The 24,397-nt window shown below is 50.8% G+C and overlaps 2 pseudogenes; both read right to left on the bottom strand.

Annotated features, from left to right (window-relative positions):
• Nucleotides 1–3,875: 3,875 nt before the first annotated feature.
• On the bottom strand, nucleotides 3,876–4,052 carry LOC130292116 (U2 spliceosomal RNA; annotated as a pseudogene).
• Nucleotides 4,053–5,092: 1,040 nt separating this feature from the next.
• Nucleotides 5,093–5,195, bottom strand: LOC130292159 (U2 spliceosomal RNA; annotated as a pseudogene).
• Between the last annotated feature and the right edge of the window lie 19,202 nt (nucleotides 5,196–24,397).

Below are 24,397 nucleotides of genomic sequence, written 5' to 3'. Positions count from 1 at the left end.
CATACTGCTCTGGACAGTTCCTAAAATGGACCGAGATGTCAGCGGAGAGCACAATGCTCGTGATGTCAGTAGCGAGCTCTGTGTTCCAAAAAGAAAATAATTTCCTCTGTAGTATTGTAGTAAGAGAAGTAATTTTCAAATCTGGGAAAATGTATATATATATATATATATATATATATATATATATATATATATATATATATATATACCAGTCCTCAAGAACACTGGGGATATGCAAGTGGTAGTAAGAAAAGAGGGATGGTGGATCTATTAAGAATTTAATTTATTAATATTAGTTTATGAATGAATGGTCAATCACTCTGCAGGGCCCTTGCAGAGATGAATTGGTAAATGTTCAATAAAAATGCAGATAAAAAATACACATAATAAAAATGAAGCAAGAATGCACCAATAATTGTCATAAATGTCCACTATGGTGGTTAGCAACATGCCTCTTTAGTAACAGTTAGTAAGTCCAGTGATATCCAATATTGTATAGGAAAATCACAGTGCTGTATAGGAAAATCACAGTTCAGTATTGGGTGAACTTCTGTGAAATCCAGTAGGTCACACAAGTTACAATAGCAATTGTAGAAATAGTAGCAGTTGTAGCAGCAGATGTAGCAACTATGTTGCGGTCTTGGGATACAAAGTGTCGGTGCACAGCACCACTCACCCTCCTTCTCGGCAGATAGCGATCTCGGAGGGCAGCGATATTCACGGGTAGCAATCTCAGCAGACCGCAGTGTCTTGTAAATAATGCGAGCTGTCTGTAGTGCCGATCCGGATGTAGCCTGGGTGAGTGGTTCTCCGGTGGGCTGTCGGGAGGGGCGGACCCTTTGTTTGGCACACCCCCCGCCCACCACACACACGCGCACCCCCCTTAATTACACCCCCTCCCTCCCCTCCCCCCAGGGGCGGACTGACAACACTCTGGGCCCCCGGACCAAAAAAAAAAAAAGGCAAGGGCCCCTACTAGTCTCTGCAGCTAGTCAATCTTCTGCCACTCCCCTATTCCACCCAAATCCCACACACAATAAATAAAAATGTATATATGTAAGAAACACTTTAACGTAAGTAAATTTCCATGACCAATAATACTGGTATACAAGGAGTAAATATATACCACCACACAATAACTGGATAATACCGCCATACTGTACTGAATAAAACCACTATATACAAACCAGTATACTATAAAGGATCTGTATACAATATAAGTGATTATATACAGGACCATATGGCGGTAGATATCAGCTGTACACAGGATGTGTATACCATATAAGTGATTACAGTTACATTTTGGGACTCACAATTACGTCTTTTCTGATAAGCGGCGTCCTCTTTACTTTTCTTCTCTGTCCGGATAAGACCGCCATGTGGATCTCTTAACATCTGCAGGAAAAACATGTCAGACTCTGCATTTTTCCAGTGTTCTCCCCTCCTCTACAATCTTTCCATCTATAGGCCCACAAACTGTAATAATGCACTCCTTGGTGTCCTGCACAGTAAAAGGGCAGGTAGGTAGCCAGGAAACCCCCTCTTTCCCATAGGTAAATGCAGAGTTACACCCCCCCTCTTTCCCATAGGTATATGCAGAGTTACACTCCCCCCCTCTTTCCCATAGGTATATGCAGAGCTACCCCCCTCTTTCCTATAGGTATATGCAGAGTTACACTATATACCTATGGGGAAGGGGGGGGGGGTGTAGCTCTGCATATACATATATGAAAGAGGGGGGGTGTAGCTCTGCATATACTTATGGGAAGGAGGGGAGGTAGCTCTGCATATACCTATGGGGAAGAGGGGGGGGGTGCAGCTCTGCATATACCTATGGGTAAGAGGGGGGGTGTAGCTCTGCATATACCTATACAGAGTTACACCCCACCCTCTATACATCTATATAATAATAAAATAATAAATGTAAAAAAAAGTTGTTCTGTTTCACAGTGATCTCACCAGCAGAATAGTGAGTACAGCTCTGGAGTATAATACAATACTCTGGGTCCTAAGGCAGTGTTTGCCAACCCAGGGACCTCCAGCTATTGCAAAACTACAACTTCCAGCATGCCTAGACAGCCAAAGGCTCTCCGGGCATGCTGGCAGTTGTAGTGTTGCAACAGCTGAAGGCTCCCTGGTTGGTAAACACTGGGTTAGGCCTTAAGGCAGTGTTTGCCAACCCGGGCGCCTCCAGCTGTTGCAAAACTACAACTCCCAGCATGCCTAGACAGCCAAAGGCTCTCTGAGCATGCTGGCAGTTGTACTTTTGCAACAGCTGGAGGCTCCCTGGTTGGGAAACACTGGATTAGGCCTTAAGGCAGTGTTTGCCAACCCAGGCGCCTCCAGCTATTTTGCGAAACTACAACTCCCAGCATGCCTAGACAGCCAAAGGCTCTCCGGGCATGCTGGCAGTTGTAGTGTTGCAACAGCTGGAGGCTCCCTAGTTGGGAAATACTGGGTTAGGCCTTAAGGCAGTGTTTGCCAACCCGGGCGCCTCCAGCTGTTGCAAAACTACAACTGCCAGCATGCCCGGAGAGCCTTTGGCTCTCCGGGCATGCTGGCAGTTGTAGTTTTGCAACAGCTTGAGGTACCCTGGTTGGGAAACACTGGCTTAGGCCCTAAGGCAGTGTTTGCCAATCTGGGTGCCTACAGCTGTTGCAAAACTACAACTCACAGCATGCCCGGACAGCCAAAGGGGTTGAAGGGGGGAGGTAGAAGGGGGGCAGGCAGGTGGGGGGGGGTTACCTATATGGTGGTGGGTGATGGGAGGGAGGCCATGCAGGTGGGGAGCTGGTTACCTGTACGGCCACAGTAGCGGGAGGCCTGGCGCTGCAACATTCTGCTGGAGGGCTCATGCTCATCTCCAGCGCGCTCCTCTCTGCTGGCACCACGTCTCACGCGTCATCACTAACGTGATGACGATTCTCCTAGGCAGCCACAGCGGTTCTGTAGGGCCGCACGCCGCAGGCTGCCTGGGAGGTAAGGAAAGGGGGGGCGTGGGGGTTGGGGGCAGACACAGAGCGCGGGCGGCGTCAAAGTGTTAAAAAACATTTTTTTTATTTTGCGGCGGCGAGTCAGTCCGCCCCTGGCATCCCCCTTGAGAGTGGCACCCAGGGCGGGGCCGCCCCCCCCCCCCTAGGTACACCACTGGCAACTCCATATACATTTTTTTTCTACATGCTTCTTTCTTCATCCTTTTTTCTTTCTGTCATTCAGACTTTCATTTATTCGATCTCACTCACTCACTTGCTTTAATTCATTTGTTCTCACTCACTCACTCAATTACTCACTCAATCACTCACTCTCTCTCACTCACTCGCTCACTAAGTCAGTCTCTCTCTCTTTTTTTCTTTCTTTTTTTTTATATATATTTTTTCGTCTTCTTCAGACCCAATCAAAGCACTAATACCTTTCTAATAACACAAGCAGATGGAGACACTCCATTGCAACATTGGTTGTGAGCAGCAGTTTCTAAAAACAAATGTCTCATGGCGGATTTCCCATCCATCAATGGATGATAAATTTTGTTTTTATCATTCACTGACCACAGAAACCAATGCATGGTCAAGCAACAGCAATGACGTACCCTTGTGTATAGGCATGAGACCCTCACATCATTTAACAGGATTCAGCACCACCAACAAGACAGCTACCTGTCATGTCATGTCAAACCTGCACAGGTGTGCTAGATTATTATTATTTAGTTTTTTTTTTTTTTACACCAATCAGTGTGCAAACATGGTCATTAAAACGCTAAATGAATAGACGTTCATAAACCAGTCAATGCAACTCATCATTTTGGTCTCCAATTCTCAAACTCAAATTCTCACCCACAGAGGATTAAATGAGAATCTTTCTTGTTTAACACTGGAATGGGGTGGTGCACTGTTCACTAGCCGAAGATACTGCCACATCAGGTCAATGCATAAGGCGATGGAAGCAAGCTTCCAAATGAGCTCCCGTTCTCAAAAATCCATTTAATTTATGGTCTTCAGATAGGGATCGTATCAGATATTAAAGTAATAAGAACAGATTTTTGATTGAAAATATATTTACTACCAATCAAATGTCAATCATGTACACAATAAATAATACATTCACCATAACAGATGTTTTATATGTATATATATATATATATATATATATATTTATACATTTACACACACACGTTATTTTATTAAAGAGTTGAGGTATGTGCTCACAAGTCACCCAAGTGCAAGTATTCACACAAAAAAAACGTGCCTGAGGATGCAATCTATCGCAAGCCCCTTTCTTTTTTTACACTTGATCTAAACCAAAAGGCCTAGAGGGGATAACCGGGAAAGGGATGGAACCAACCATGTCCCCTTCATGAGTACTCATAGGAATGGAAGGAAGGCTGGCAGCCAGTCAGCCTCCCATACACTCTCTGGGTGGGTGGCAGTCAGCCAACCAAACATACATACAGCACAGGCTGAACCCACATTATTACTTAAAAGAAGGACAGGAGTCCATTCCACTCTGATGGAGCATTTAGCAATGCAATCCATAGCCTGGCTTTTGCCCGAACCCCCATCACCCATGTTTGCAACTCCAACAATGCTGCTGCTTCTTATTTTTCTTCTTTTTCAGACCCTATCATTGCACTATTGCTTATTCAATACCACCAGCAGATGAAGACACTATATTGCAACATTAGTTGTGAGCAGCAGTTTCTATAAACAAATGCCTCATAGCTGATGTCCTATCCATTATTGCAATGGATGGCTGGCTGGCAACATTTGTTTTTATTATTCCAATACCACAAAACCAATGCATGGTCAATCAACATCAATGACACCCCCATGTCAATTAACAAGATTCAGCACCCACTACCTGAAAGACAGCTACCTATCATGTCATGTCCAACCTGCACAGGTGTGCTGGTTGCTGAGCTTATTCAATTAAATAGGACATTCAGCAGCAGCAGTCCTGTGCCTGGTCGCTCCAACAGGGGCCAGACACAAGCGGCACCACCTATTGTCTTTTGCCTGCAGTAAGGGCCCACTGCACTAGCCAGCAAGCAGCTGCAGCAGCAAATAAACAGGTAATCTTTCTTTCCAACACTGAAACCTGGTGGTGCACTTAATATATGCTACCAGATAGGGGACATATCAGATATTATACTGATATAAACAGACACTACATTTGATACCAGCCAAAAGGAAGGATGAGAAGTGATAACTGTGAAAGGGGAGGAACCATCGCTGTCCCCTTCACATGCACCATCACTACTTGTAGGAAGGGAGGCTGGCTGGCAGCCTCCCATACACACTCTGGCTGGGTGGCAATCACCCACCAGTACACACAACAGACCCTAAACCCATATCAATATTGCTAAGCAGGAAGATGGGAGTCCATTTCACTCTGATGGAACGTTTTTAAATGCAATCCATAACCTGGCTTTGGCAGGAACCCTTCTTACTCCTCCTACTTGCATGTGATACTGGGTTTAGGATCTGTATAGGAAACACACACACACACACACAAGCACACACTTACCTGTGTTTCCTGCTGACGCCTCCTTGGCTGTCCCCAAACGGTATAAAACCAACAGCCACGGGAAGCTGTAAGGATAGAGGACATACCTGCATCCTATTGGACTCACTTGTCTTGGTTAAATCCAGCTTATTTGACAACCTATGGTGCTGCTGCTTCTGCTCATGGCAGTGCTGCTTCTGACAAGGCTGTTCTTTGGTGGGCCTAGGGACATCACAATCTCCATGGTTACATACACAACAAAGGTCAGATATTGTTTACACCTGGCCATGCCAGTGGTATTGAGTAGCATATCACAGTGCTAAGGGTCCTGGATGCAACAATCTTTCAATGGGGAATAGCCACGCTGAGTTTGTCAAGTGCACCCATGTTTGCAACTCCAGCAATACACACATATGTGTATCTATCTATCTATCTATCTATCTATCTATATATTTATCTCTCTCTATCTCTCTCTCTCTTTGTCTCTCTCTCTCTCTCTCTCTCTCTCTATATATATATATATTGTGATGATTCCTCCTTGGGGATTAGCTCTGGGATCGTCCTGGTCACTTGCCACGGGACACGTTCCTCACAATAACACCAGAGACCACAGTTCCGCATACAAGTCTGGCTCCTCGCCAGATTTATTTCCACAGGTTGCAGGTAAAACAAAACATAAACAGGAACAAAATAAAGTCCTAGACCGTCTGGTCACTGACTACACATATCAGCATGCCCTGACTACGAACTGGTGAGCTTCCCTCAGCCAGTTAAACATGTCTCTCCTGCAACCTGTTACTCACAGTTCACACCACTTCTTGGACCACTCGTAGCGCCTTCTACGTGTTACCTAAACTGGGTCTGTGTGTCTCCCCCTCTAACAGCCAGCATACTGTTTCCAAGGGAGAGCCCCAACTATTCTGATTCCTTTCCTTTTACACACACTTCCCCTTCCTGATACCTCATTAATCAGTCCACAGGTGGAGCATTCTCCAGAGTTAGTGAGGGAAATACAGCCTTTCCTTGCCACACATCCCCCCCCCCCTCTGCTCAGACCACCGGGAAGGAGCACTTTTATTCAAAAGTCAGAGTCCAACTGCCTTTTCTTTTCCTTGGACAACTTTTGTCCCACAGTCTCTGAAGTCCTTGACTTTTTTTTTCCGGACTTTTACCAGCCACCAATTGCAAGTCTCTCGGTCACACCTCTCCAGTTCTAGGTTCTTCACCCTGGTGTGGGCAGGGTTCTTGAAATTAAGGAGAGAGAGGACCGATGCTTCAAACCTTTGTCTTCTTCTGGCTTGCCGGACCTCTGCCTCTGCTTCAGATAATCTTTCGGCCTCAGTGGCTTCACCAACCACTGTCTTGTTCTCTGTAGCTTCAGAGGACCTCCGACACGGGTCCATCTCAGTTTCAACTTTAGAGTACTTCCCACCTGGTTTCACCACAGTTTTGACTTCAGTGCATTTCTCACATGGTTTCACCTCATCCCTTCCAGCTTTCTCTTCAGTGGCACCAGCTTCCTCATGTTTGGCTTCAGAGTCTTTGGCTCCTTCAGATTCTTGTGTAGAATCAGCTTCTACTACTGTTTGGCTCTTCTCTGCAGCTTCTTCAGGCTTACTCTTCTCTTCACCTGTAGCTTCAGTTGTGCCATTCTCTTTACTCATAGCTTTTGAGGTTGACTCTGGTTTAGCTTCTGCTTCAGAGGATTTCTCTGCCTCAGCATTACCTTCAGAATTTTTGGTCTGCTCAGGTTCAGAGGATTTCCCGCCTGACTCCTCCTTAGTCTCCACTTCAGAGGATTTCACACCAGGTTTCTGCTCAGTCCTAGCTTCAGGGGACTTCTTACAGGGCTTCACCTCAATCTTAGCTTTAGAGGACTTTTTACCGGGCTTCAGAGAAAGCATCCCTGTATCCCGTAACTTCTGCCCCAGAAGCCTTTCTTGAGCCAATTCCCCCATAGCTTGGTCTCTGCTCTCTTTTAGGACTTCCTGGTCCTCTTCCTTTTTCTCACATTTTCGCTGCTTACACTGGAGCTTAGCGGACTTCATCCTCTCACTGTCAAATAACTCTGTCAAGTCCCTGACAGTATCTTCCGAAGACAGCAATTGTTTCCTCAACTGTTCATTGTCCGCCAGCACAGCCACCTGCTCGTAGAGTTGCGCTCCCAGCAAAACCAAGGCAGCTACATGGAACCTTCTGCGCATTTCGTTCTGCGCTTCCAGGCTCTCTTTTCAGATCTTCATGTCATCTTCCAGCTTTATATATTTCAGCTGCTCACTGTTACGCCGAGCGCTCCGGGTCCCCGCTCCTCCCCGGAGCGCTCGCTTCACTCTCCCCGCGGCAGCGCTCCGGTCACGTCCTCTGACCCGGGGCGCTGCGATTCCGCTGCCAGCCGGGATGCGATTCGCGATGCGGGTAGCGCCCGCTCGCGATGCGCACCCCGGCTCCCCTACCTGACTCGCTCTCCGTCTGTTCTGTCCCGGCGCGCGCGGCCCCGCTCCCTAGGGCGCGCGCGCGCCGGGTCTCTGCGATTTAAAGGGCCACTGCGCCGCTGATTGGCGCAGTGGTTCCAATTAGTGTGTTCACCTGTGCACTTCCCTATATCACCTCACTTCCCCTGCACTCCCTTGCCGGATCTTGTTGCCTTAGTGCCAGTGAAAGCGTTCCTTGTGTGTTCCTTGCCTGTGTTTCCAGACCTTCTGCCGTTGCCCCTGACTACGATCCTTGCTGCCTGCCCCGACCTTCTGCTACGTCCGACCTTGCTTTTGCCTACTCCCTTGTACCGCGCCTATCTTCAGCAGCCAGAGAGGTGAGCCGTTGCTAGTGGATACGACCTGGTCACTACCGCCGCAGCAAGACCATCCCGCTTTGCGGCGGGCTCTGGTGAAAACCAGTAGTGGCTTAGAACCGGTCCACTAGCACGGTCCACGCCAATCCCTCTCTGGCACAGAGGATCCACTACCTGCCAGCCGGCATCGTGACAGTAGATCCGGCCATGGATCCCGCTGAAGTTCCTCTGCCAGTTGTCGCTGACCTCACCACGGTGGTCGCCCAGCAGTCACAACAGATAGCGCAACAAGGCCAACAGCTGTCTCAACTGACCGTTATGCTACAACAGTTACTACCACAGCTTCAGCAGTCATCTCCTCCGCCAGCTCCTGCACCTCCTCCGCAGCGAGTGGCCGCTCCTGGGATACGCTTATCCTTGCCGGATAAATTTGATGGGGACTCTAAGTTTTGCCGTGGCTTTCTTTCCCAATGTTCCCTGCATCTGGAGATGATGTCGGACCTGTTTCCCACTGAAAGGTCTAAGGTGGCTTTCGTAGTCAGCCTTCTGTCCGGAAAAGCCCTGTCATGGGCCACACCGCTCTGGGACCGCAATGACCCCGTCACTGCCTCTGTACACTCCTTCTTCTCGGAAATCCGAAGTGTCTTTGAGGAACCTGCCCGAGCCTCTTCTGCTGAGACTGCCCTGTTGAACCTGGTCCAGGGTAATTCTTCCGTTGGCGAGTATGCCGTACAATTCCGTACTCTTGCTTCAGAATTGTCCTGGAATAATGAGGCCCTCTGCGCGACCTTCAAAAAAGGCCTATCCAGCAACATTAAAGATGTTCTGGCCGCACGAGAAATTCCTGCTAATCTACATGAACTTATTCACCTAGCCACTCGCATTGACATGCGTTTTTCCGAAAGGCGTCAGGAACTCCGCCAAGATATGGACTCTGTTCGCACGAGGCGTTTCTTCTCCTCGGCTCCTCTCTCCTCTGGTCCCCTGCAATCTGTTCCTGTGCCTCCCACCGTGGAGGCTATGCAGGTCGACCGGTCTCGCCTGACACCTCAAGAGAGGACACGACGCCGTATGGAGAACCTCTGCCTGTACTGTGCTAGTACCGAACACTTCCTGAGAGATTGTCCTATCCGTCCTCCCCGCCTGGAAAGACGTACGCTGACTCCGCACACAGGTGAGACAGTCCTTGATGTCTACTCTGCTTCTCCACGTCTTACTGTGCCTGTGCGGATGTCTGCCTCTGCCTTCTCCTTCTCTACAGTGGCCTTCTTGGACTCTGGATCTGCAGGAAATTTTATTTTGGCCTCTCTCGTCAACAGATTCAACATCCCGGTGACCAGTCTCGCCAGACCCCTCTACATCAATTGTGTAAATAATGAAAGATTGGACTGTACCATACGTTTCCGCACGGAGCCCCTTCTTATGAGCATCGGATCTCATCATGAGAGGATTGAACTTTTGGTCCTCCCCAATTGTACCTCGGAAATTCTCCTTGGACTTCCCTGGCTTCAACTTCATTCCCCTACCCTGGATTGGTCCACTGGGGAGATCAAGAGTTGGGGGTCCTCTTGTTCCAAGAACTGTCTAAAACCGGTTCCCAGTAACCCTTGCCGTAACTCTGTGGTTCCTCCAGTAACCGGTCTCCCTAAGGCCTATATGGACTTCGCGGATGTTTTCTGCAAAAAACAAGCTGAGACTCTACCTCCTCACAGGCCTTATGATTGCCCTATCGACCTCCTCCCGGGCACTACTCCACCCCGGGGCAGAATTTATCCTCTCTCTGCCCCAGAGACTCTTGCCATGTCCGAATACGTCCAGGAGAATCTAAAAAAGGGCTTTATCCGTAAATCCTCCTCTCCTGCCGGAGCCGGATTTTTCTTTGTGTCCAAAAAAGATGGCTCCCTACGTCCTTGCATTGACTACCGCGGTCTTAATAAAATCACGGTTAAGAACCGCTACCCCTTACCCCTCATCTCTGAACTCTTTGATCGCCTCCAAGGTGCCCACATCTTCACTAAATTGGACTTAAGAGGCGCCTATAACCTCATCCGCATCAGAGAGGGGGACGAGTGGAAAACGGCATTTAACACCAGAGATGGACACTTTGAGTATCTGGTCATGCCCTTTGGACTGTGCAACGCCCCTGCCGTCTTCCAAGACTTTGTCAATGAAATTTTTCGTGATCTGTTATACTCCTGTGTTGTTGTATATCTGGACGATATCCTAATTTTTTCTGCCAATCTAGAAGAACACCGCCAGCATGTCCGTATGGTTCTTCAGAGACTTCGTGACAACCAACTCTATGCCAAAATTGAGAAATGTCTGTTTGAATGCCAATCTCTTCCTTTTCTAGGATATTTGGTCTCTGGCCAGGGACTACAGATGGATCCAGACAAACTCTCTGCCGTCTTAGATTGGCCACGCCCCTCCGGACTCCGTGCTATCCAACGCTTTTTGGGGTTCGCCAATTATTACAGGCAATTTATTCCACATTTTTCTACCATTGTGGCTCCTATCGTGGCTTTAACAAAAAAAAATGCTGATCCCAAGTCCTGGCCTCCTCAAGCAGAAGACGCCTTTAAACGACTCAAGTCTGCCTTTTCTTCGGCTCCCGTCCTCTCCAGACCTGACCCTTCCAAACCCTTCCTATTGGAGGTTGATGCCTCCTCAGTGGGAGCTGGAGCTGTTCTTCTACAAAAAAATTCTTCCGGGCATGCTGTCACTTGTGGTTTTTTCTCTAGGACCTTCTCTCCAGCGGAGAGGAACTACTCCATCGGGGATCGAGAGCTTCTAGCCATTAAATTAGCACTTGAGGAATGGAGGCATCTGCTGGAGGGATCAAGTTCTCCTGTTATTATCTACACCGACCACAAGAACCTCTCCTACCTCCAGTCTGCCCAACGGCTGAATCCTCGCCAGGCCCGGTGGTCTCTGTTCTTTGCCCGATTTAATTTTGAGATTCACTTTCGTCCTGCCGATAAGAACATTAGGGCCGATGCTCTCTCTCGTTCCTCGGATGCCTCAGAAGTTGAACTCTCTCCGCAACACATCATTCCACCTGACTGCCTGATCTCCACTTCTCCTGCCTCCATCAGGCAGACTCCTCCAGGAAAGACCTTTGTTTCTCCTCGCCAACGCCTCGGAATCCTCAAATGGGGTCACTCCTCCCATCTCGCAGGTCATGCGGGTATCAAGAAATCTGTGCAACTCATCTCCCGTTTCTATTGGTGGCCGACTCTGGAGACGGATGTTGTGGACTTTGTGCGAGCCTGCACTATCTGTGCCCGGGATAAGACTCCTCGCCAGAAGCCCGCTGGTTTTCTTCATCCTCTGCCTGTCCCCGAACAGCCTTGGTCTCTGATTGGTATGGATTTTATTACTGATTTACCCCCTTCCCGTGGCAACACTGTTATTTGGGTGGTCGTTGATCGATTCTCCAAAATGGCACATTTCATCCCTCTTCCTGGTCTTCCTTCTGCGCCTCAGTTGGCTAAACAATTTTTTGTACACATTTTTCGTCTTCACGGGTTGCCTACGCAGATTGTCTCGGATAGAGGCGTCCAATTCGTGTCTAAATTCTGGAGGGCTCTCTGTAAACAACTCAAGATTAAATTAAATTTTTCTTCTGCATATCATCCCCAGTCCAATGGACAAGTAGAAAGGATTAACCAGATCTTGGGTGATTATTTGCGACATTTTGTTTCCTCCCGCCAGGATGACTGGGCAGATCTCCTCCCATGGGCCGAATTCTCGTATAACTTCAGGGTCTCTGAGTCTTCCTCCAAATCCCCATTTTTCGTGGTGTACGGCCGTCACCCTCTTCCCCCCCTCCCTACTCCCTTGCCCTCTGGTCTGCCCGCTGTGGATGAAATTTCTCGTGACCTTTCCATCATATGGAGAGAGACCCAAAATTCTCTCTTACAGGCTTCATCACGCATGAAGAAGTTCGCGGATAAGAAAAGAAGAGCTCCCCCCGTTTTTTCCCCTGGAGACAAGGTATGGCTCTCCGCTAAATTTGTCCGCTTCCGTGTCCCTAGCTACAAGTTGGGACCACGCTATCTTGGTCCTTTCAAAATTTTGTGTCAAATTAATCCTGTCTCTTATAAACTTCTTCTTCCTCCCTCTCTTCGTATCCCTAATGCCTTTCACGTCTCTCTTCTCAAACCACTCATCCTCAACCGTTTTTCTCCCAAATCTGTTCCTCCCACTCCTGTTTCCGGCTCCTCGGACATCTTCTCGGTCAAAGAAATTTTAGCTGCCAAAAAGGTCAGAGGAAAAAATTTTTTTTTAGTGGACTGGGAGGGTTGTGGTCCTGAAGAGAGATCCTGGGAACCTGAGGACAACATCCTAGACAAAAGTCTGCTCCTCAGGTTCTCAGGCTCTAAGAAGAGGGGGAGACCCAAGGGGGGGGGTACTGTTACGCCGAGCGCTCCGGGTCCCCGCTCCTCCCCGGAGCGCTCGCTTCACTCTCCCCGCGGCAGCGCTCCGGTCACGTCCTCTGACCCGGGGCGCTGCGATTCCGCTGCCAGCCGGGATGCGATTCGCGATGCGGGTAGCGCCCGCTCGCGATGCGCACCCCGGCTCCCCTACCTGACTCGCTCTCCGTCTGTTCTGTCCCGGCGCGCGCGGCCCCGCTCCCTAGGGCGCGCGCGCGCCGGGTCTCTGCGATTTAAAGGGCCACTGCGCCGCTGATTGGCGCAGTGGTTCCAATTAGTGTGTTCACCTGTGCACTTCCCTATATCACCTCACTTCCCCTGCACTCCCTTGCCGGATCTTGTTGCCTTAGTGCCAGTGAAAGCGTTCCTTGTGTGTTCCTTGCCTGTGTTTCCAGACCTTCTGCCGTTGCCCCTGACTATGATCCTTGCTGCCTGCCCCGACCTTCTGCTACGTCCGACCTTGCTTTTGCCTACTCCCTTGTACCGCGCCTATCTTCAGCAGCCAGAGAGGTGAGCCGTTGCTAGTGGATACGACCTGGTCACTACCGCCGCAGCAAGACCATCCCGCTTTGCGGCGGGCTCTGGTGAAAACCAGTAGTGGCTTAGAACCGGTCCACTAGCACGGTCCACGCCAATCCCTCTCTGGCACAGAGGATCCACTACCTGCCAGCCGGCATCGTGACACTCACTCTTGAGCTTAGCAGAGTTCATCTTCTCACTGTCCAGCAACTGTTTCTTGGTCTTCTCTAACTCATTGATAAATTTTCCACTCTCACCAATCTGTTCAGATAGATCTGAGATCTCCTGTTGCAAGTTCTTGTTTTCATGTTTCAGAGTCTCAACTTGTTTCAGGGCCTCCTCATACTGCTCACGGAGCAAGTCATTGTCATGACGAGCAGATTGAAGAGCATGTGCAAGGGCATTCTTCGCCTTGACTTCCTCCTCAAGTTGTCTCTTAGCTTTAGAGACACTCTCCAGATTGCTGGCAAGAGCCTCAACTTCCATCTTCATGTCAATCTTCTTTTTTTCTATTTTTTTCATGGCTACCAGCCTAGCCTTGTGATCACTCCACAGAGCCTGATATGCACCATGTAGAAGACTCACTTCTTCTTCCTGGAATGACATCCGCTTGGCCAGACTCTCCACTTCACTCTCCTTGCTGATCACAAGACCCTGGGAGAGGGACAGTTCATCCTGCAGAGCCACAAACTCACTTCTGTGGTGCTCCATGTCTTTTTCCAGCTGAAGCCTCGCTTCTTGCTCTTTCTTAAAATCAGCAAGTGATTTGTCCTTCTCCTCTGTCAAGCGATGTACCTCTTTTTCTTTCTCCATCAACTTCACAGAAACCATCTGCAGGGTTTCTTCCAGATTCTGGATCTGCTCCAGTTTTTTTTTCAAGGCCAGCTCGTCTTTTCCGAGACCTTTTACTGACAGCGGTCTCCTCACTCTCGCTGTTAGACCTTGAGACATCCTCTGGTCCTCTGTCAGACACTCGATCCAGCTCTTCTCCATCTCTAGATGAAGTCTCCCCCTTTTTCAGGGTTGTGGCCACTTGTGCCTCATTACTATCATCAACAACAGGTGCCACTGACACCTGGCCCTCTTCCTCTCCCACCACGTTGGCAACTCAGGAGACTCTTGTTAAACACTCTTGACGGACTGGCAATCCCTTGGTAGTAAGTTTGTTGCCCCTAGCAACAACTTCAATGACTCTGGGCACCAGTGAATCCGGGTGATTCCCAAACAGTTCCTCTGAACTGTTGGCTCCTTGGCAGACTTTTCTTTTGTCTTGTCACAGTCTCTTCATGGCCTGGAAAAAACTACTAGGGCTCCTGGGTCTGCAGCAATATGTGGTCCAGTGGTTCGCCCTTCCTGGTTACGACCTCTCTCTAGTTCAGACACCACATCTTCTTCACTTAGGACTCTGTCTGTGACCGTAAGCGCAGCCCCCAGCTCCACCGGTACTCTTTTCCAGAGTTTTGGTTTCTCCACAGCCATCTCTGTAGCTTCTTTTCCAGTCACCTCTTTATCTTGACTCGCGGACTGTTCTTCAGCTCCCCTAGTGGTCTGGCACACTCCCACCTGAGATATACCTAGGGTCTGCTGACACTCCCCGTCCTCAGCCTCTGCGGAGTTACTGTCCCCTGCTATGTGGTGTAAATCAAGTGTTGTGAGCCTATCAGGTGTTCCTGCTCTAGTCACCTGACTATCTTCCCACAACTGCTGAAAAAATGGAAAATCCTTCTAGACACTACAGCAGGGTCTGGCTTTCTGCCGCTGGTCTTTACCAGACTTATTACAAATTTTGGATCTAACAAAACCATCATCTTTTTACCTTCTATTTCCAGCTCACTAAGGTTTTCTTTTGTCCTGTGAGAGGTGGCGACAGTACTCTTTACATCGGAACACATTAACATAAGTGTTTCAAGAAAAACATTATCAGCCTGCATGGGTTCACAATATACAGCACCATTCACACAGTCCAGTAGAGACCCCCCAGTCCTCACTACTTCCGGAACCTTTGTGCGTGAACTCTGAGGTGCACTCTCAGCATCCCACAGCTGCCAGAAATACGGAAAGTCTCTGCCCAGTGCAATTTCCACTGTAAGTTCCGCACATACCTCCATCATATGGCTTACTGTCCCAAAACATGTATCAAAGGTAATTTGAACAGTCTTATTGGGCTCCGGGCGGGACTTCACAAATGGAATTATTTCTGGCATAATCCGAGATACAGTCTGGCAACAATCCAAGCTCACCCACAGTGGGATTCCGCCCACCAACAACTCACAGAACCTCGGCTTCATCCTGGCGACCACCGGTTGTGGCCCACGTCGGTTGCCCCCAGCAACGACCTGCCGATGTCCTTTTTCCAGGAAAAAAATCTCGATCCGTTGCCCCGAGCAACGCTCCTCCACAGACTTGCTCGCTCTTATACCTGACTTGCTCGCATATCTGGCTTGCTCGCACGCATATCTGGCTCGCTCGCTTTCATATCTGGCTCGCTCGAATGCTCTCATGTCTCGCTCGCTTGCTCTCACGTCTCGCACGCTCTCATATCTGGCTCGCTCGCTCACAAATCTGGCTCGCTCGCTCTCATATCTGGCTCGCTCGCTTGCTTTCATATCTGGCTCGCTCGCTCTCATGTCTGGCTCAATCGCTCTCATATCTGGATTGCTCGCTTGCTCTCATATCTGGCTCGCTCGCTTGGTTCCTTGTCTGGCTCGCTCTCTTATATGGCTCTCTCTCTCACATCTGGCTTGCTCACTTGCTCTCATATCTGGCTCGCTCGCTCGCTCTCTTGTCTGGCTCGCTCGCATATCTGGCTCGCTCGCATATCTGGCTCGCTCGCTCTCACATCTGGCTTGCTCGCTTGCTCTCTTGTCTGGCTCGCTCTCTTATCTGGCTCGCTCTCATATCTGGCTTGCTCGCTTGCTCTCATATCTGGCTCGCTCGCTTGCTCTCATATCTGGCTCACTCGCTTGCTCTCTTGTTTGGCTCGCTCTTCTATCTGGCTCGCTCGCTCTCACATCTGGCTCGCTCGTTTGCTCTCATATCTGGCTCGCTCGCTTGCGCTCTTGTCTGGCTCGCTCTCTTATCTGGCTGGCTTGCTTGCATATCTGGCTAGCTCACTCTCATGTCTGGCTCGCTCACTCTCATATCTGGCTCGCTCGCTTGCTCTCATGTCTGGCTCGCTCGCTCTCATATCTGGCTTGCTCGCTTGCTCTCATATCTGGCTCGCTCGCTCTCATATCTGTCTCGCTCACTTGCTCTCTTGTCTGGTTCGCTCTCTTATCTGGCTCACTCTCATATCTGGCTTGCTCGCTTGCTCTCATATCAGGCTCGCTCGCTTGCTCTCTTGTCTGGCATGCTCGCATATCTGACTCGCTCGCATATCTGACTCGCTCGCTCTCACATCTGACTCGCTCGCTTGCTTTCATATCTGGCTCGCTCGCTTGCTCTCTTGTCTGGCTCGCTCTCTTATCTGGCTTGCTCGCTTGCTCTCATATCTGGCTCGCTTGCTCTCTTGTCTGGCTCGCTCGCATATCTGGCTCGCTCGCTCTCACATCTGGCTCGCTCGCTTGCTCTCTTGTCTGGCTCGCTCTCTTATCTGGATCGCTCGCTCACATATCTGGCTGGCTCACTCTCATATTTGGCTCGCTCGCTTGCTCTCATGTCTGGCTCGCTCGCTCTAATATCTGGTTCGCTCGCTTGCTCTCATGTCTGGCTCACTCGCTCTCATATCTGGCTCGCTCACTTGCTCTCTTGTCTGGCTCGCTCTCTTATATGGCTCGCTCTCATATCTGGCTCGCTTGCTCTCTTGTCTGTCTTGCTCTCTTATATGGCTGGCTCTCATATCTGGCTCGCTCGCTCTCACATCTGGCTTGCTCGCTTGCTCTCATATCTGGCTCGCTCGCTCTTATATCTGGTTTGCTCACTTGCTCTCATGTCTGGCTCGCTCGCTCTCATATCTGGCTCGCTCGCTTGCTCTCTTGTCTGGCTCGCTCTCTTATATGGCTCGCTCGCATATCTGGCTCACTCGCTTGCTCTCATATCTATCTTGCTCGCTTGCGCTCTTGTCTGGCTCGTTCACTCTCATATCTGGCTCGCTCGCTTGCTCTCTTGTCTGGCTCGCTCTCTTATATGGCTCGCTCGCTCACATATCTGGCTCACTCGCTTGCTCTCATATCTGGCTCGCTCGCTTGCGCTCTTGTCTGGCTCGCTCGCATATCTGGATCACTCGCTTGCTCTCATATCTGGATCGCTCGCTTGCGCTCATGTCTGGCTCGCTCGCTCTCATATCTGGCTCGCTCGCTTGCTCTCATGTCTGGCTCGCTCGCTCTCATATCTGGCTCGCTCGCTTGCTCTCATGTCTGGCTCGCTCTCATATCTGGCTCGCTCGCTTGCTCTCATGTCTGGCTCACTCGCTCTCATATCTGTCTCGCTCGCTTGCTCTCTTGTCTGGTTCGCTCTCTTATCTGGCACGCTCTCATATCTGGCTTGCTCGCTTGCTCTCATCTGGCTCGCTCGCTTGCTCTCATATCTGGCTCGCTCTCTTGCTCTCATATCTGGCTCGCTCGCTTGCTCTCTTGTCTGGCTCGCTCTCTTGCTCTCATATCTGGCTCGCTCGCTCTCACATCTGTCTCGCTCGCTTGCTCTCTTGTCTGGTTCGCTCTCTTATCTGGCTCACTCTCATATCTGGCTTGCTCGCTTGCTCTCATATCAGGCTCGCTCGCTTGCTCTCTTGTCTGGCTTGCTCTCTTATCTGGCTTGCTCGCATATCTGACTCGCTCGCTCTCACATCTGACTCGCTCGCTTGCTTTCATATCTGGCTCGCTCGCTTGCTCTCTTGTCTGGCTCGCTCTCTTATCTGGCTTGCTCGCTTGCTCTCATATCTGGCTCGCTTGCTCTCTTGTCTGGCTCGCTCTCTTATATGGCTCGCTCGCATATCTGGCTTGCTCGCTCTCACATCTGGCTCGCTCGCTTGCTCTCTTGTCTGGCTCGCTCTCTTATCTGGATCGCTCGCTCGCATATCTGGCTGGCTCACTCTCATATTTGGCTCGCTCGCTTGCTCTCATGTCTTGCTCGCTCGCTCTAATATCTGGTTCGCTCGCTTGCTCTCATGTCTGGCTCACTCGCTCTCATATCTGGCTCGCTCACTTGCTCTCTTGTCTGGCTCGCTCTCTTATATGGCTCGCTCTCATATCTGGCTCGCTTGCTCTCTTGTCTGTCTTGCTCTCTTATATGGCTGGCTCTCATATCTGGCTCGCTCGCTCTCACATCTGGCTTGCTCGCTTGCTCTCATATCTGGCTCGCTCGCTCTTATATCTGGTTTGCTCACTTGCTCTCATGTCTGGCTCGCTCGCTCTCATATCTGGCTCGCTCGCTTGCTCTCTTGTCTGGCTCGCTCTCTTATATGGCTCGCTCGCATATCTGGCTCACTCGCTTGCTCTCATATCTATCTTGCTCGCTTGCGCTCTTGTCTGGCTCGTTCACTCTCATATCTGGCTCGCTCGCTTGCTCTCTTGTCTGGCTCGCTCTCTTATATGGCTCGCTCGCTCACATATCTGGCTCACTCGCTTGCTCTCATATCTGGCTCGCTCACTTGCGCTCTTGTCTGGCTCGCTCGCATATCTGGATCACTCGCTTGCTCTCATATCTGGCTCGCTCACTTGCTCTCTTGTCTGGCTCGCTCTCTTATATGGCTCGCTCTCATATCTGGCTCGCTTGCTCTCTTGTCTGTCTTGCTCTCTTATATGGCTGGCTCTCATATCTGGCTCGCTCGCTCTCACATCTGGCTTGCTCGCTTGCTCTCATATCTGGCTCGCTCGCTCTTACATCTGGTTTGCTCACTTGCTCTCATGTCTGGCTCGCTCGCTCTCATATCTGGCTCGCTCGCTTGCTCTCTTGTCTGGCTCGCTCTCTTATATGGCTCGCTCGCATATCTGGCTCACTCGCTTGCTCTCATATCTATCTTGCTCGCTTGCGCTCTTGTCTGGCTCGTTCACTCTCATATCTGGCTCGCTCGCTTGCTCTCTTGTCTGGCTCGCTCTCTTATATGGCTCGCTCGCTCACATATCTGGCTCACTCGCTTGCTCTCATATCTGGCTCGCTCGCTTGCGCTCTTGTCTGGCTCGCTCGCATATCTGGATCACTCGCTTGCTCTCATATCTGGATCGCTCGCTTGCGCTCATGTCTGGCTCGCTCGCTCTCATATCTGGCTCGCTCTCTTGCTCTCATGTCTGGCTCGCTTGCTCTCATATCTGGCTCGCTCGCTTGCTCTCATGTCTGGCTCGCTCTCATATCTGGCTCGCTCGCTTGCTCTCATGTCTGGCTAGCTCGCTCTCATATCTGTCTCGCTCGCTTGCTCTCTTGTCTGGTTCGCTCTCTTATCTGGCACGCTCTCATATCTGGCTTGCTCGCTTGCTCTCATCTGGCTCGCTCGCTTGCTCTCATATCTGGCTCGCTCGCTTGCTCTCTTGTCTGGCTCGCTCTCTTGCTCTCATATCTGGCTCGCTCGCTCTCATATCTGTCTCGCTCGCTTGCTCTCTTGTCTGGTTCGCTCTCTTATCTGGCTCACTCTCATATCTGGCTTGCTCGCTTGCTCTCATATCAGGCTCGCTCGCTTGCTCTCTTGTCTGGCTTGCTCTCTTATCTGGCTTGCTCGCATATCTGACTCGCTCGCTCTCACATCTGACTCGCTCGCTTGCTTTCATATCTGGCTCGCTCGCTTGCTCTCTTGTCTGGCTCGCTCTCTTATCTGGCTTGCTCGCTTGCTCTCATATCTGGCTCGCTTGCTCTCTTGTCTGGCTCGCTCTCTTATATGGCTCGCTCGCATATCTGGCTCGCTCGCTCTCACATCTGGCTCGCTCGCTTGCTCTCTTGTCTGGCTCGCTCTCTTATCTGGATCGCTCGCTCGCATATCTGGCTGGCTCACTCTCATATTTGGCTCGCTCGCTTGCTCTCATGTCTGGCTCGCTCGCTCTAATATCTGGTTCGCTCGCTTGCTCTCATGTCTGGCTCACTCGCTCTCATATCTGGCTCGCTCACTTGCTCTCTTGTCTGGCTCGCTCTCTTATATGGCTCGCTCTCATATCTGGCTCGCTTGCTCTCTTGTCTGTCTTGCTCTCTTATATGGCTGGCTCTCATATCTGGCTCGCTCGCTCTCACATCTGGCTTGCTCGCTTGCTCTCATATCTGGCTCGCTCGCTCTTATATCTGGTTTGCTCACTTGCTCTCATGTCTGGCTCGCTCGCTCTCATATCTGGCTCGCTCGCTTGCTCTCTTGTCTGGCTCGCTCTCTTATATGGCTCGCTCGCATATCTGGCTCACTCGCTTGCTCTCATATCTATCTTGCTCGCTTGTTCTCTTGTCTGGCTCGTTCACTCTCATATCTGGCTCGCTCGCTTGCTCTCTTGTCTGGCTCGCTCGCTCACATATCTGGCTCACTCGCTTGCTCTCATATCTGGCTCGCTCGCTTGCGCTCTTGTCTGGCTCGCTCGCATATCTGGATCACTCGCTTGCTCTCATATCTGGATCGCTTGCTTGCGCTCATGTCTGGCTCGCTCGCTCTCATATCTGGCTCGCTCGCTTGCTCTCATGTCTGGCTCGCTCGCTCTCATATCTGGCTCGCTCGCTTGCTCTCATGTCTGGCTCGCTCGCTCTCATATCTGGCTCGCTCGCTTGCTCTCATGTCTGGCTCGCTCTCATATCTGGCTCGCTCGCTTGCTCTCATGTCTGGCTCACTCGCTCTCATATCTGTCTCGCTCGCTTGCTCTCTTGTCTGGTTCGCTCTCTTATCTGGCACGCTCTCATATCTGGCTTGCTCGCTTGCTCTCATCTGTCTCGCTCGCTTGCTCTCATATCTGGCTCGCTCTCTTGCTCTCATATCTGGCTCGCTCGCTTGCTCTCTTGTCTGGCTCGCTCTCTTGCTCTCATATCTGGCTCGCTCGCTTGCTCTCATATCTGGCTCGCTCGCTTGCTCTCTTGTCTGGCTCGCTCTCTTATCTGGTTCACTCGCATATCTGGCTAGCTCGCACTCAAATCTGGCTCGCTCGCTTGCTCTCATGTCTCGCTTGCTCGCTCACATATCTGGCTCGCTCGCTTGCTCTCATGTCTGGCTCGCTCGCTCTCATATCTGGATTGCTTGCTTGCTCTCATATCTGGCTTGCTCGCTTGCTCCCATATCTGGCTCACTCGCTTGCTCTCTTGTCTGGCTCGCTCGCTCTCATATCTGGCTCGCTTGCTCGCATATCTGGCTCGCTCTCTTATCTGGCTCGCTCACTTGCTCTCATGTCTGGCTCGCTCGCTCTCATATCTTGCTCGCTCGCTTGCTCTCTTGTCTGGCTCGCTCTCTTATCTGGCTCGCTCTAATATCTGGCTTGCTAGCTTACTCTTATATCTGGCTCTCTTGGTCTCTTGTCTGTCTCGCTCTCTTATATGGCTCACTCGCATATCTGGCTCGCTTGCTCTCATATCTGGCTCGCTCGCTTGCTCTCCTGTCTGGCTCGCTATCTTATCTGGCTCGCTCGCTCGCATATCTGGCTCGCTCGCTTGCTCTCATGTCTGGCTCGCTCGCTCTCATATCTGGTTCGCTCGCTTGCTCTCATGTCTGGCTCACTCGCTCTCATATCTGGCTCGCTCACTTGCTCTCTTGTCTGGCTCGCTCTCTTATATGGCTCGCTCTCATATCTGGCTCGCTTGCTCTCTTGTCTGTCTTGCTCTCTTATATGGCTGGCTCTCATATCTGGCTCGCTCGCTCTCACATCTGGCTTGCTCGCTTGCTCTCATATCTGGCTCGCTCGCTTGCTCTCATGTCTGGCTCGCTCTCATATCTGGTTCGCTCGCTTGCTCTTATGTCTGGCTCACTCGTTCTCATATCTGGCTCGCTCGCTTGCTCTCTTGTCTGGCTTGCTCGTTTATATGGCTCGCTCTCATATCTGGCTCTCTTGCTCTCTTGTCTGTCTCGCTCTCTTATATGGCTCGCTCTCATATCTGGCTCGTTCGCTCTCACATTTGGCTCACTCGCTTGCTCTCATATCTGGCTCGCTCGCTCTCATATCTGGTTCGCTCACTTGCTCTCATGTCTGACTCGCTCGCTCTCATATCAGGCTCGCTTGCTTGCTCTCATATCTGGCTCGCTCTCTTGCTCTCATATCTGGCTTGCTCACTTGCTCTCTTGTCTGGCTCGCTCTCTTGCTCTCATATCTGGCTCGCTCGCTTGCTCTCCTATCTGGCTCGCTCGCTTGCTCTCTTGTCTGGCTCACTCTCTTATCTGGTTCACTCGCATATCTGGCTAGCTCGCTCTCATATCTGGCTCGCTCGCTTGCTCTCATGTCTTGCTCGCTCGCTCACATATCTGGCTCGCTCGCTTGCTCTCATGTCTGGCTCGCTCGCTCTCATATCTGGATTGCTCGCTTGCTCTCATTTCTGGCTTGCTCACTTGCTCTCATGTCTGGCTCGCTTGCTTGCTCTCTTGTCTGGCTCGCTTGCTCGCATATCTGGCTCGCTCGCTCTTATATCTGGCTCGCTCACTTGCTCTCATGTCTGGCTCACTCTCTCTCATATCTGGCTCGCTCGCTTGCTCTCTTGTCTGGCTCGCTCTCTTATCTGGCTCGCTCTCATATCTGGCTTGCTCACTTGCTCTTATATCTGGCTCTCTTGCTCTCTTGTCTGTCTCGCTCTCTTATATGGCTCGCTTGCATATCTGGCTCGCTCGCTCTCACATCTGGCTCGCTCGCTTGCTCTCATATCTGGCTCGCTCGCTTGCTCTCCTGTCTGGCTCGCTCTCTTATCTGGCTCGCTCGCTCGCATATCTCGCTCACTCGCTTGCTCTCATGTCTGGCTCGCTCGCTCTCATATCTGGTTCGCTCGCTTGCTCTCATGTCTGGCTCACTCGCTCTCATATCTGGCTCGCTCGCTTGCTCTCTTGTCTGGCTCGCTCTCTTATATGGCTCGCTCTCATATCTGGCTCTCTTGCTCTCTTGTCTGTCTCGCTCTCTTATATGGCTCGCTCTCACATCTGGCTCGCTCGCTTGCTCTCATATCTGGCTCGCTCGCTCTCATATCTGGTTCGCTCACTTGCTTTCATGTCTGGCTCGCTCGCTCTCATATCTGGCTCGCTCGCTTGCTCTCATGTCTGTCTCACTCGCTCTCATATCTGGCTCGCTAGCTTGCTCTCATGTCTGACTCGCTCGCTCTCATATCTGGTTCGCTCGCTTGCTCTCATGTCTGGCTCACTCGCTCTCATATCTGGCTCGCTCGCTTGCTCTCATATCTGGCTCGTTCGCTCTCATATCTGGTTCGCTCACTTGCTTTCATGTCTGGCTCGCTCGCTCTCATATCTGGCTCGCTCGCTTGCTCTCATGTCTGTCTCACTCGCTCTCATATCTGGCTCGCTAGCTTGCTCTCATGTCTGACTCGCTCGCTCTCATATCTGGTTCGCTCGCTTGCTCTCATGTCTGGCTCACTCGCTCTCATATCTGGCTCGCTCGCCTGCTCTCATGTCTGACTCGCTCGCTCTCATATCTGGTTCGCTCGCTTGCTCTCATGTCTGGCTCACTCGCTCTCATATCTGGCTCGCTCGCTTGCTCTCTTGTCTGGCTCGCTCTCTTATATGGCTCGCTCTCACATCTGGCTCGCTCGCTTGCTCTCATATCTGGCTCGCTCGCTCTCATATCTGGTTCGCTCACTTGCTTTCATGTCTGGCTCGCTCGCTCTCATATCTGGCTCGCTCGCTTGCTCTCATGTCTGTCTCACTCGCTCTCATATCTGGCTCGCTAGCTTGCTCTCATGTCTGACTCGCTCGCTCTCATATCTGGTTCGCTCGCTTGCTCTCATGTCTGGCTCACTCGCTCTCATATCTGGCTCGCTCGCTTGCTCTCTTGTCTGGATCGCTCTCTTATATGGATCGCTCGCATATCTGGCTCCCTCGCTCTCACATCTTGCTCGCTCGCTTGCTCTCTTGTCTGGCTCGCTCTCTTATCTGGCTCGCTCGCTCTCATATCTGGCTGGCTCGCTCACATATCTGGCTTGCTCTCATGTCTGGCTCGCTCGCTCTCATATCTGGATTGCTCGCTTGCTCTCATTTCTGGCTTGCTCACTTGCTCTCATGTCTGGCTCGCTTGCTTGCTCTCTTGTCTGGCTCGCTTGCTCGCATATCTGGCTCGCTCGC

The sequence above is a fragment of the Hyla sarda genome, chromosome 9 (assembly GCF_029499605.1).
Source record: "Hyla sarda isolate aHylSar1 chromosome 9, aHylSar1.hap1, whole genome shotgun sequence".
NCBI classification, from domain to species: domain Eukaryota; kingdom Metazoa; phylum Chordata; class Amphibia; order Anura; family Hylidae; genus Hyla; species Hyla sarda.
This window is presented reverse-complemented; position numbering and strand designations above follow the sequence as displayed.